The following is a 13,607-nucleotide window of genomic DNA, read 5'->3' as shown; positions in this document are numbered from 1 at the left end:
TATAAATCAAAAATCATCAAATAAATTCGTAATATATAAATTCGTGAAAAAAGCGCTTTCGACAAAATACTAAAATAGAGATCTATCGACAAAGACTACTCACTTCTGCCTAGCTTATGCTATCGCTGGTTATTTCAGTTTTCGTTTTTGAAAGCGCTATATGTTGAGCCATCTGAGCTAGATTTGGCATGTGACATTTTCAGCGGCAATCATAGGTAGATTTTCTAACGTTGCCATTCGGGGAGTTGTAATGAGGTTTTTTTTTGTCACCGTGTAAGAGAAATATATATATAGATTACAATGAAAATTTAGACACTATTTCAAGGAGAGGAAAGCTAAATTTATTGCTGTAAAAATTTTCAACATTTTTACATAAATTTTAACAAAAACATAGACATCAGTCGAATTCTCACAGAAATGAAAATAATCATAGACCTAATTATTATATCTGCGTAAGTAGAAAATAAATTCTAGGTTCTTTATGATGGAAAAGTAATTTCTTAATGTTCACTTTAATTGCAATTTAAACTTTTTGTTCAGCATCTTTAACATTAGGACAGGAATATGCGTATTCGAACAATCGAATTGATTCTTGTTACTACTATTAGAGATTTCGAAGAACAATAGGAACACAAACTTGATGTTTAGGTATTTACCGAGGCGGTTGTAGATTCCCACAATATTTAAAGTGCTACTCACCTTACCAAAATTGTTTAGAAGCACGGGCGTAACGTTGCAAGCCTGTTAGTGTTTGGTCTTCACAAAATATGTTTTTTCTATGAATAGTGAATTTAATAATAGTATTAATTATTCAATTCTAATCTAATACTATCAAATTATACTATTTTTGAATTATACTATTATTATAATTAAATAATAATAGTATAATTTAATAAGAATAATAATAGTAGTAAGTAAATGATGAATTAATTCATTTTTTATTTGCAGGATTTAAATTAGACACATTTTGCTTAAAAGAAAATTAACAAAAAGTCAAGCTTGGAATTTAAACGTAAGAATAAATAACTCCTACTCTACAAAAAAGAAAAAAAAAATCTTGCAATTAAAATTTGACCAAATTTTTACTAGTATAATTGCTGAAATTTTTAACTGATTTTCTACACAGGATGAAAACACAATTTTCAAACGCTTACTGACCACTATTAGCACGACTTATCGCCAATCAAAATTTTGATTATTTTCTGCCTGAACAAGCCAGGAGACTCAAAACTAAAATGCAGAAAAAATGAAAATAAAAAATGCATATGTATTTAAAATATCAAGTTTGTTCAATAGACTACAAATGAGAAAAACAATTTATAAAAATTTTCATGCATAGCAAAAACCACAAGGGCAAAATTTCACAAAATATTCTATCAACATTCAAAATTCCACTTTTTTCGTTTTGGTAACAAAAATTCACATTTCTTTATCAGGACACATATGAAACATGATATTTAAAAACATTTCCATTTACACTTTTTAAAGGACCTATTGCTCGCCTTTAAAATATATACTCTCATTGCAAATTTTATTAATTTAAATAAATTTTTATTCTCTTGCAAATCGAAAAGAAAAACATTTTAATATTTGAGTAAAAAAACAAGTTTGCTAAACTTATTTTAATAAAACATTAATGAGAATAAAATCAGATGTATATAGATAACTCTCCTCAATTATAAACTCAAAAGTCAATTTATTTGTTATATCGTAGTAAATTGCGTTTTTTTCCCAAATGTTTTAGATCATAAAAACCAATTAGACAGGTTTCCTCCCCTCCTCTGATTTAGAACCATTTTTTATATCATTTCGATTGCATCGCATACCGAGGATGTGGAATCATTGTGAGTTTTTTTTACATTAACGAAGTTTATTTTATAAGGTAAAAAAACTTATAAATGCTTAGGGAACATATAGGATAAAATACATATCAAACTATTAAACGCCAAAACGTTATAAATAATTAATTAAATAAGAAATAAAATAAACTGGAAATGCGAGAACAAGATTTTTGTTTCAAATAATATTTCATTTAAATTTCACAAGAATTGTCAGAAACTTCCCTCCTCAGCAGAATAGCTGACAAAGACATGAGGAAGAGGATTAGAACAAAAAATTTTATCAACATTATTTCCCAATATGTTTTCCAAGTTGGATTTTCATTTTATTTTTCCCCTCATGCATTTTTTCCCCAAGATTTTTATACTAGGAAGTTCAGCCCGTTGCTCACTTCGCTCTCCAACCTTCGTAATAGCCACTCATACAACTCAGTCTGTTTTTTTCCTATATCGATCTTTCTTTTAAAGAGAAAATATATAAATATTGAAATTTCATGTAAGAAAATTTTATTAATATGTCAATAGTAACAAAATTAACGATTACTTGCATATGAAAAAAAATCAACTGAGCTTGAAAAAAATAAATATCTAAACACAGGGAATATATAAATTTTTGATAAAACAAGAAGTAATCTTACTAGCTAACTATCTAAAAGGTTTGTGTTTTTCGGATTAAATTCTTTGCAAACATCACCATTGTTATCATTGCAAAAGTTAGTTCCTTTGCCTTCTCTTTTTCTTTTTTGGACAAGATTTTAAACTGTATTAATGCGTTTTACTCATTGCGGGGAAACGTTATATAAGTATAATTTTCGTTTTTATCGACAGAAAATTTTAGTTGTTGCAATTGCTTTTGCGATGATAATCTACAATAATGTACATTAAAAATTAATCTTAGAAACAAATGTGTTAAATATGATTAGAAAAAAAATTGTGTAATATACAACTTAAATGTGTAAAATACAATTAATGTTTCGTTTTTGCAACGTGATGTGAATAGAGGAGTAGGCAATTTTCAAATGAAAGGCTTTTGTCCGGCAACTTCAACATACTATAAAGATTTTGCATCAGGCTAGGCTTAAAAAATTTCATCAGAAATATACTAAATTACAAAAAAGTACAAGGGGCATAACGTCTATTGTAAAAGAATCATAAGATTAGTTTCAAAATTACGCATGACTTTGCCTACAAAATAACCTTCTCTTAATATTATCGACGAAATGACCACTGTCGACAAAATGACCCTGTCGACAAAATGACCCTGTCGACAAAATGACCCTGTCGACAAAATAACCCTGTCGACGAAATGACCCTGTCGACAAAACTACCCTGTCGACGAGATGACTTGTCAAAGAAATGACCCTGTCGACAAAATAACCCTGTCGACGAAATGATTTGTCGATGAAATGACCCTGTCGAGGAAACGATCATGTCGACGAAATGACTTGTCGACGAAATGACCTGTTGACGAAACGGCCTGTCGACGAAATGACCCTGTCGACAAAATGACCCTGTCGACGAAATGACCCTGTCGACAAAACTACCCTGTCGACGAAATGACTTGTCAACGAAATGACCCTGTCGACAAAATAACCCTGTCGACGAAATGATTTGTCGATAAAATGACCCTGTCGATGAAACGATCATATCGATGAAATGACCCTGTCGACGAAATGACTTGTCGATGAAATGATCCTGTCGACTAAATGACTTATCGACGAAATGACCCTGTCGATGAAATGACTTGTCGACGAAAAGACCCTGTCGACGAAATGACCCTGTCGACGAAATGACTTGTCGACGAAATGACCCTGTCGACGGAATGACTTGTCGACGAAATGACCCTGTCGACGAAATGACTTGTCGACGAAATGACCCTGTCGACGAAATGACCCTGTCGACGAAATGACCCTGTCGACGAAATGGCCTGTCGACGAAACAACCCTGTCGAGGAAACGGCCTGTCGACGAAATGACGTAGTCGATGAAACGGCCTGTCGATGAAGTGGTGTCGATGAAATGGTGTGTCGATGAAGTGATTGTCGATGAAATGAATGCGACCCGTGCATAGGTTATTTATTTAAAATATAAAACAAAATACAAGTTTTAAACTAAAATATTGTCAAACACAAATTATTAAAAATAGTATGATGCAATTAAATCCTACTTTATTTCTCCCTTTAAAACATCTGCTGAAATACAGTTACGCAAGTTATTTACTTAAAATGCAATGCCCACCCTTAATGTAGTTAAAAACCGCAGTTTGCAAATAAATATGCTAATCGTGCATTATTTCGAAGCAGACAGTGCGACTGGGTAAGAAAGATCTAAATACAAGTTACAAAACCACGCCTTCTTCAACAGTTTAGTGTGAATGCTAATTAAGGTGCTTATCACTGTATTTAATGCCTTGAAGTTTCATTAAATTCTTCTTTTTTTTTTTTCAATCGATTTTTTGGCAGCATGCAATGATAGATATTTACGAAAAGTACTTTCTGCTACTGTTTGCAACCTCCAAATTATAGTTTATTATCCAGCGATTAATGATTGTTTTTTAATGGTTTTTGCAGGTGAAGAAATGCGATTTTGAAAAATATTAATGGTTTTGTAAATTATCGTTTTGTTTAAATTCTTCACCTGGCTGAATAATAATAAATGTTTATTTAAACTATTATTTCGATTCGGTATTCAAATTAGATATATTTATTTATTTTGCCAGATAAGTTCTGTTTTTTTGTTTCTTCTCTATAATTTGGCAAAAGAAATTGATTGTTATTTTGATTTCAATTAAATATATTGTTGTTCTATTGATTAATTCTAGATATTTAAAATCTGTTTGAATTAAAATAATCAAATTAATCTTATACTAACCTGTATAACTGTTGTAGACCCGTAACAGTTCATAACTGTTTCATTAACTGCTTTGTATCTGTGATTGCTTTCCGCTGATAATGCAATTTGTTCTGCTTTTCAATAAAAAAAAATTCCATTCTTTTTTAAAAAAAATGAAACTTTATTATCTAGATTTTAAATTTTTGAAAATTCCAAAATAGCATTGTTTGGGGCTCAAAATAATTTACAATAATTGAGAATTATCTGTTTACTGTTTTTCAGTTTATTGATTACATTGTTTAAAATTAAAAAAAAATGAAAGCATGTTTAATTATCGATAAAAGATCAATTTTAATAGATCAATTTTATTGAACAACAATTTCATTTAAAAAATAACAATTTTATTTGAAAAATCCATTTAAACAAAGGAAAATATTTATTATCTAAATTTCAATTTGAAAAATTCCAAAATTGTTAGGGCTCAAAAGAATTTACAAAAATTGAGAATTATTTATTAATTTTAATTATTTTCTTTTAAAAGCAAAAATCTTTCCCAATTAGCGATTTTTTTAACAAAAGATTAATCCTTTTAAAAGTATTAGGATATTTTTATAGATGCAAGAAATTTACAACAGCCCCAAATTGTAATAACTCTTGTATTTTATGTTATATTTGTATGAATGATCTATGTTAAAAATTAACTTTATGTTAAATATTGTTGAGCTCTTAAACCATATTCTAATAGCAACCGTATAGAGCACATAAATCAAGTTTTGGCTACCATAATTGGAAAATTCAGCTTCCTGGATAATAATAAATTCTTAAATCAAGTTAAATATAAAATTATAAGAACTCAAATCAAGTCAAAATTACCTTTGCTGATAAAAACATAAACCACATTTATTTTATTTTATGATAAATATACTTATTTATCATATTTATGATTATTTCGATTATTATTTAATTTATGGTTATTTTATGAAAATAATGATAAATTTTCTTTTTTGCAGTTCAATGATAAAATTGTTTGGAATTCAAAAAACAAACGACTATTTTATTATCGATAAAAGAAATGGATCAATTTTATTTAACATCATTATAAGAAATATTTCTTCAAAGCATTATTTGATAGTATATTTTTTTATTGTCTTAACAAAAAATAAAACGTAGCTTTTTTTTTTATTATCGCTTTCGTAGCGTATTTTTATTATCGCTTTCGCCACAAATAGGGTCCTATAAATTGTGCAATTGCATAATTTTAGAATTGCTAAAATAAGTTTATTTTTTAAATTTTATTTTAAGTAAGTAAGCCGCATAGTTTAAAGAATTTTTATAAATCCGCAAAATTTAAATAATTTTAAATAAGCAGCATAATTTAAAAGAAGAAAACCGTATTATCACCGACTATCAGAACAACTTTTATTGTTCAGCAAAATGTTTGTTGTATACTGCATACGAAGAATATATTAAAAGACTGTTTTTCGAAGACTGTTAAGAGACTGTTTTTCTGAGTTTACAACTGTTACTCATGACTGTTAGGTCCAGTTTTAGCCAATCTGAAGACAAAGAATATATATAATATTGCTAAAGACAGCGCTGTGTACGCTTCTTTTGAAAATGGCGCAAAAAGTCAATATGGAGAAAAGTCACAGTTTCATGAAAATGAAAAGAGTTCGTGGTCTAATTTTTTAATACTTAAAAACTTAATCCAATGCTGCATTACCTGGGCTCATAAAAATTTGCAAAAACTGAGAATACGGCAGTAATTTTGATAATTTTATCTAGGTGAAAAAGTGTCGCCAAATTGACAATTTTTCAAAAAGTTTAATAGCTTTTAAAATATTCAACTTATTTGTCTGTTCTAAAGCCCAAATAATCCTTCACAGAAAGATTACATATATGGTTTGAAATTGCTTCAATTGTTAGTAGCTTAAAATATAGCTTTTTTATTTTCCTTGGAGACAGAACTTCGAAAAGCAGCGTTAAAGAAAGATATATATATTGTTCCATTCGGAAAGCTGTACAAAAATCACCCAATATTATTGACACCAGTGATGCTTAATTAATTTTGGTGCTATGTACTACTGATGTTATTATTTGCTTTGTTAATAATATAGTTATTTAATATAGATTCCGTGGTAATACGTTTTTTTACGTATTTCAGGACTTGGAGATGCATGGAATGTTCTAAGTTGTACTTCATCCAAGCTGTATTCATGGATATTAGAAGGTGGTCTAAATAAAATTTCCAGAACTTACAAAAGAACCGCGATGGCTCTGGAGATAGAGAGTTCGCCTCCCTATGAGGTAATCCAGTTTCGAATCTCACCAGGTGCTGGTCGATAGGAATACTACTCTCGGCTCACACCAACTACTGTTATGACGTAAAATATCCTTAGTGGTAGATGGATCATGGATTAGATTCCACTTGCCGTCAGACTAACCGTGGGAAGTTTCCGTGTTTTTCCTCTCCATGTAACCCAAATGCTGGTTAACTCCATCAAAAGTCTTCTATGAAGACTAGTTTTTTCCAATGCTTGATTCCGGAGTTTTGTTGTCTTCTGCATTGATTCAAAAATACAAGTCGATGGAGTTGAACAGTGATAGTCGTAAGTTCAGGATTGGATTGGCTGTTTAACGCCGTTTATAAAATAAGAAAAAAGACTTACAATTAAGTGTCCTCTGTGCTGCCTATTCCAGTAGATTGTAAAAGAGATGAAACCTGTTACAACCAAATTATTACGAAAAAAAAGATGAAGTTTGAAGGAATATTCACACTTTACTTAACTTTAATTGCTGTGATGTTGAATATGGATATAAGATAATTTAGTTAAAGTTTTTACTGTAATAATTGAAAAATTGTAATTAAAACAAAGAAAAAATGCAAAGTGTGATTTTTCACATAGTTTACAGGGCCCTAATTATATGCAAAACACAATGCCAAGATATCATGTGCTCAAACATCATAATTTTTCCTTCCATGTTTCATATTTAAGATAGCTGGAATTAAGCGGATTTGATGCCTAACATTGGGCTGAATATGAAATGAATACTACGTAAAAGTTAACACGACTGACGTTAAAGTAAGCAATGTTCAAGAAAGAGCCGTGGTAGCCCAATGGCTAGAACATTGGACTTTGGTCCAGAGGGAGCTAGATTCGATCCTCTACACCTCTTGGGGTACCTGGATCTGGAGAAAATTTCCTCCTCCTTCAGATCTATTTCTAAATTATGAAATGGCTACTTGAATGAGTGCTGTTACCATCTTACTCCTCTAAGATTACCATCTTTTTTTGGGGGTGGGGGGGTTTCTAAGCAAAGTCTCACTTTAACTAAAGCAGTTCTTTTTTGTCCAATGAAATGTGCTTCTTCCTAAAGCCAATGAAGGGCCATCGCGCGCGTGTCTTATCCAAGTGTCATTAAAAACAACATGGTCAAGAAGAAATAGAAGAAAACAGTTACACCCTTGTGCAAATTAATTGAAACAAACTCAATAAATTCAGAAAACTAAGAGAAAATGCTATTTTATTTAAATTTATACAAACTCAAAAATTTTTAGTACATAATATGATCTCCACGACACTTTATTAACATTTGGACACGATTCGGTATGGATCCCACTAATTTTTTACAGTCATTTATAATATTTGTGTCCTTGTACCACACATGAATTAACACCGTGATTAGCTTCTCCATAGTTGTACAGTCCATATTTAATAGGCGATTCTTGCATATGGCCCAGAGATTCTCAATTGGGTTGATATCCGGAGAGTTCCCTGGCCATTCCAACCTCTCAATTTGATTCTCAGACATGAATTTCTTGACAATTTTGGACGTATGGCAAGGAGCTAAATCCTGTTGAAAAATCCCTGTTCCATCAGGGTATCGTTTCTTCCACTCTGGAACAACTTTTTTACCCAGAATAGTAATGTACTGCTCAGAACGCATCATACCGTCAATAGGCTGCAAAGGTCCAACCCCATTGTAACCGAAACAACCCCAAAACATCTTCTTTAAAAAACACGAAAAAAAAAGTTTGTTTAAATTAATTTGCACAAGGGTGTAACTAAATTGTACGTAAAGACATGGTATTAAATGGTGTAGAATTTATAATTTTCTTACCTGTAAAGTCTTATTGTTTTGATATCCTAAAAATAAATAAAAGGAAGTATAAAATTTCGCTTCGCCATAAGTATACATTCTGAAGCAATAAAATATTAAAGAATAAAAGAATTATGCTATGCAGGGTTACAAGAAAAGACTTGGACAACATTTGAAACCAAATATTTTAATAGATAACTCATATTTGATAATGATCATAGCATGGATCTTCCATCAGGATTCTATTTCAGCGCACAGAGATAAGATACTCAAAAATGGTGCAATACACATTTTCCTGAGAATAACCGCCTTATTCACCAGATTTGATTTCAATGGATTTTACCATTTGCTACATTTTGGAGACAGGGTTACCATTTTTACCATTTGCTACATTAATACTTAACCTCATAAGTGTTTGACATCTTGAGGAAAAAAAGGGACAAAATAGAGATTTAGCAAAAGTTACAGTTTCCCTAAATGCTTTTTAAGCTTCATTGTGCATGCGAGAAAATTTCTCCACAAATCGCTGGGGAGTGGAAAATATATGCAATAAAATAAGTAACGTTAGGGGTAGCGTTATGGGTGATGTAAGGCAAACATTTCGTAGAAATTCTCTAATACCATTTGGTGAGTTGCATTCGATAGCAGAAAACTTTGCAACTAGTTTAACGCTGTACTTTGAAGGCTCCATCGCAATCAAATAGTTCAACAGATTATTTATAACTAAAAAAAATTAAAATTATTGCTACGTAAATTTTTATAATTATCTTCACTTTATTTATAACTAGCCGCCAAAGGCGCCCAGCTGTCCGCCAAGCTAAAGGTTTTCACAAATAAAATTTTTTAAAACATAGCCGGAAATCTGAAGATTAGTGGACAATTAAAGTGTTCCTGTCCAGCAATTTTGTCTTCATATCCAGTTCTGCTGCAGATGTGTTATAGCTCTTGAGGATGTTTGAAATTATATAGCTACAACGCTTAAGAAAAAAAAAACTAAAATGCTAAATACATGAAAAGAACACGAAAACGAATAAATTTTTTATGGTATCAATTTCTATTTCTATATAATTTTTTGTGGTATCAAATTCTATTTCTATATCTGTTACGTCAAGCACTCAGGTATTATAATTTGATCTAGTTGTGCTTGTATAATTTTGATCTAGTTGCGCTTTCTACGTCATTTTGTTAACATCGTTTGGTTTGTTATTTAACATCGTTTGGTTTGTTTTTTCTAAGTTAACTTTCAAAAAATTGGCTGGAATCAGCATTTTTATTCTTTAAGTTGTTTATTTTTTCTTTTGGAATTCGTTCCTTTTTAGCGAAATGTTTTTCAACCTAATCGAATTCTTTGCCGACTGTTCTCTGTATATATAAAGAAAATAAAGTAAATATTTTTAAAGTGTTGTGAAAAGAATTTTTAGTTGTACAAAGTACTACAATATCGCTATAAAAATTATCGTCTTCGCTTAAGAAAAAAAAAATAGAGCGTGGAAAGAAGAAGAAAAACTTATTATAACAATTATGAACAGCGACAAATATATCAAAGCGAAGCGTTCTATTTACGTATCGAATATGTTGCCACATTTTTAATACAGAAGTTAAACTTTTCTCCACTTTAATAAATGTAAACTAATGCGAACTTTACAATTAAATTATTAATTCCTTCGTATATTATTGGTTTAAGTTGTCGAAAATTAATATTTCAATTGTGAGGTTCGCATTAGCATACATTTATAAGAGTGGGGAAAAGTATATGCATTTTTTAATAGTTTTTTGAATATGGCTCTTTGAAGACGAAAAAGCAGACGAAAAGCATAGGCTTACAAAATGACTGATAACTAAATAACTAATCAAAATTTTTGAAAAAGAAAAAAAATACTTCTTCATTATGTCAAAACACAATTATGGGCCGAGTTTCGTGCCTTGGCGAGGCTTCTGGGGCGATATATTGTGATTACAGACAGACAGACACACACACAGCCGCGTTTATTATTATGTATAGATGAAAATCACTTTATTTTATGTTTTTTTAAACTGATTTTACTGTCACATTTTTTACTGTTATTTACCAAGCGAATTATTAATTTCTAATGATATTTTAATGAATGAAAAGTCATATAAAAGTATATAATAATATTTTGAAAGTTGTCTGCCTTCAAAAAATTTTTGAAACTGATTATTTTAGATAAAAGTTTTTATTGTTTTAACAATTAAACCATTTAAAAACGTGTTACTATAATTAACTGCCCTCGTGAAGTTAATTTTTGTTCCTAAATCTGCTACTAGTAACTATTTAATTCTTCTTATAGAATTAAACGCTTTTTTATGGTTATTTGTTTATATGAAATTGTTACTATCTACTTAATTGTTATCGAATCAAATGACTTTTGCTGATTGTTTTAATGGAATTGTGTAAATTGTAACGAATTCTTAAATTGTTCGATTTCATTAAACAATAAAAGTTTCACCAAAAAGCACTTCAACAATTATTTGATTAAGGAGATAGTTTTAAAGGAGATTTGTTAAAAGAGATAGTTTTTAAAATATTATTAAGCCTTTTATATGACTTTTCATTCATTCTTTCTAAATTCAAAATAAGTTCAATTTTTTGAACACTTATTAATTTGCATATTATAAAAAATATTAATTTCTTCAAAAAGGTATAATTTTTTTAGATTATAATAAATTTTTTCAAACTATAAAGTTTCATTAATTGACTCCCCAGAGTAAGGATAATCGTACAAACAGCATATTCTTAAAATAAGTTAAAATTTTTTTAAATTTTTTTTTATTTGTTGTCAACCGTCATCCGCGAGGTAATAACAACAGAATTAGTTTGTATATAATAATAAAATTTAGAATTTTCCTTTAAAGTGAATTAATAAACGGAAGTTTTGTATAAAATGATTTAAAATGAATTTTTTTAAAAAATTTTTAAAAATATTTTATTTGTTTTTAATTCAAAGACTACCAACTCGTCAATTGTGATTCATGAAAACTGATAAAATTATATTCTTTTAAATGTATTATGAACTAAAAAAATATACATATATCACCCTAAAAAACTTTAATTCTCCTTATCGGATCTTTTCTTACTAAGTACCACTTTCGAAATTTTGATTTTAAACATGCTTATGCTAACTATTAATTCATTTATGAAGTCGGATATAAAAGTGTACTTCCTTTGAATAATCGTGTATTGTTTGACAAATTTGAATTCTTGACTACCAAAATGCCAATTTAATTCAGATTTTGTATTTGCAAACAGAATTCCACAAAAAATTATTTTTCTTTATTATTAATCTATTTATGTAGAGAAAAAAAGAATTTTGAATTATGATGATGTTAGCATCATTTAAAAATGTGTAACTTAAGTTGTCAAATACAAAATTTGAGCGAAATTGATTAAATATTTCCTCAGTTAAAAAAATTTTACATTTTTAAATTTTAACTATTCTTAGACCTTTTCGACCGATTGAGCTTAAATTTTGTATTTTGTGTGAAAACTTTAAGTAAATATTATTGTAAAAATTTCATAAATGGCATTTCAAAATTATTTCGATAATTAGAAAATTAAATAATAAAAGTTTAAAAATAATTAATAAAAATTATTGTATTAATAGCATCTTTGGATAGACGAGTCTTATATTTGTGTACATAAAATATTAGATTCATATGAATAGTTTCTGAGATAAAGCGAAGTGCTCCAAAAAAGAAATTAACATTAGGGGCTCAAACTTTCGATCGGAAGTCAGCAATGTTTATTTTGTTAAAATAATTTATTTACAAATCAATTAAAATTATTTATTTATAATTCAGTTAAAATAATTTATATTTAATTTAGTGAATAATTCAATTTTATATCTTTTAATATTTGTAAATAAAAAAAATTGATAGAATTTCTGTTCACAATAATAATGAAAACAAAACTCTGTCATAAATAATTGTAATAAATAAGATTTTATTATCGGATATAGGATGGCAACTTATGGTACTATGGTATATTACAACGTGAAAATGATCTTTTTTTGACTGTCACATTGACGAAGGATGCTTGTAATTTTTTGATTATTAACTACAACATACAGATGACGAATTTTCGTTATTTGTCTAGTGATGCTTGATTGTGAAATAACAAAATTTTCATTATACAGACGGCTACATGTGTTAAGATACCCATTCTCTGTTCAGATGAAATAAAGTTTCAGTGATAGGTTACGTCAGAACAGAATGATATTAGCAATAGGATGCAAAATTTTCCTACGTTTCCTAATTTTCCTACATTTTCCTACGTGGAACTGTGTTGTACGCTGGACCAGTCTATTTGTTTGCTCAATCCAGCGAATATATTTTGCTTTCAGTATATGTAATTATTAGCGTACAGGATGTGATTGTATCTAATTCTAAATAAATTTAAAATCTGTAGCAACAGGTACTATCTGCAAAAAAAAGTATGGTCAAAACTATAAGCACGTGGTAAAATTTAACGTGCTTCTGGTTATGCAGAACATTAAAAGAATCACGAAAATTTTTACCGAAGCGCTGTGGTTATGATTTTGGTAAAATTTACAGTAAAATATGGTTTTATAATGTTTGACAAAATTTGGTGAATGTGGTAAAATGTAGTAATTTTATCAAGATACCTTAGAGCATGGTATAAAAACCATTTATTTGGTTAAATTCGCTTTTCAGTTTTGCATTTTATACTAAATGCATGGTAAGAGGAGCTATAATTTGGAAAAACAGAATTTCCGGCAGAAATTCAGGATATCATATGAACGGAAAAATTACCGAACGAATAGTTTAAATACCGTATATTTTGTATTTACAAACCAGA

The 13,607-nt window shown here is 29.2% G+C and overlaps 2 protein-coding genes across 4 annotated transcripts in view; one reads left to right on the top strand and one right to left on the bottom strand.

Moving 5' to 3' along the window:
- Window positions 1-6,848, top strand: part of Ppa (F-box and leucine rich repeat protein partner of paired) — a 51,680-nt gene extending 44,832 nt beyond the window's left edge. Inside the window, exon 2 of the transcript XR_011636727.2 lies at window positions 6,834-6,848. The gene's annotated coding sequence lies outside the window, so the exon portion shown is untranslated. The remainder of the gene's footprint in view (window positions 1-6,833) is intronic.
- The window catches only part of LOC107447180 (protein Wnt-5b-like), a 415,322-nt gene that overhangs the window by 252,855 nt on the left and 148,860 nt on the right, over window positions 1-13,607 (bottom strand). For 2 of the 3 annotated variants that reach the window (XM_087168936.1, XM_087168938.1), the window contains exon 2: window positions 8,792-8,817. The exons of the other annotated variant lie outside the window; for it this stretch is intronic. The gene's annotated coding sequence lies outside the window, so the exon portion shown is untranslated. The remainder of the gene's footprint in view (window positions 1-8,791; window positions 8,818-13,607) is intronic. 3 annotated transcript variants of the gene reach the window in all.

Source organism: Parasteatoda tepidariorum, chromosome 8, assembly GCF_982258835.1.
Source record: "Parasteatoda tepidariorum strain Cologne lab strain chromosome 8, Ptep-v5.0, whole genome shotgun sequence".
Lineage (NCBI taxonomy): Eukaryota > Metazoa > Arthropoda > Arachnida > Araneae > Theridiidae > Parasteatoda > Parasteatoda tepidariorum.
The sequence above is the reverse complement of the archived record's forward strand: the minus strand, read 5'-3'. Positions and strand labels throughout refer to the sequence as shown.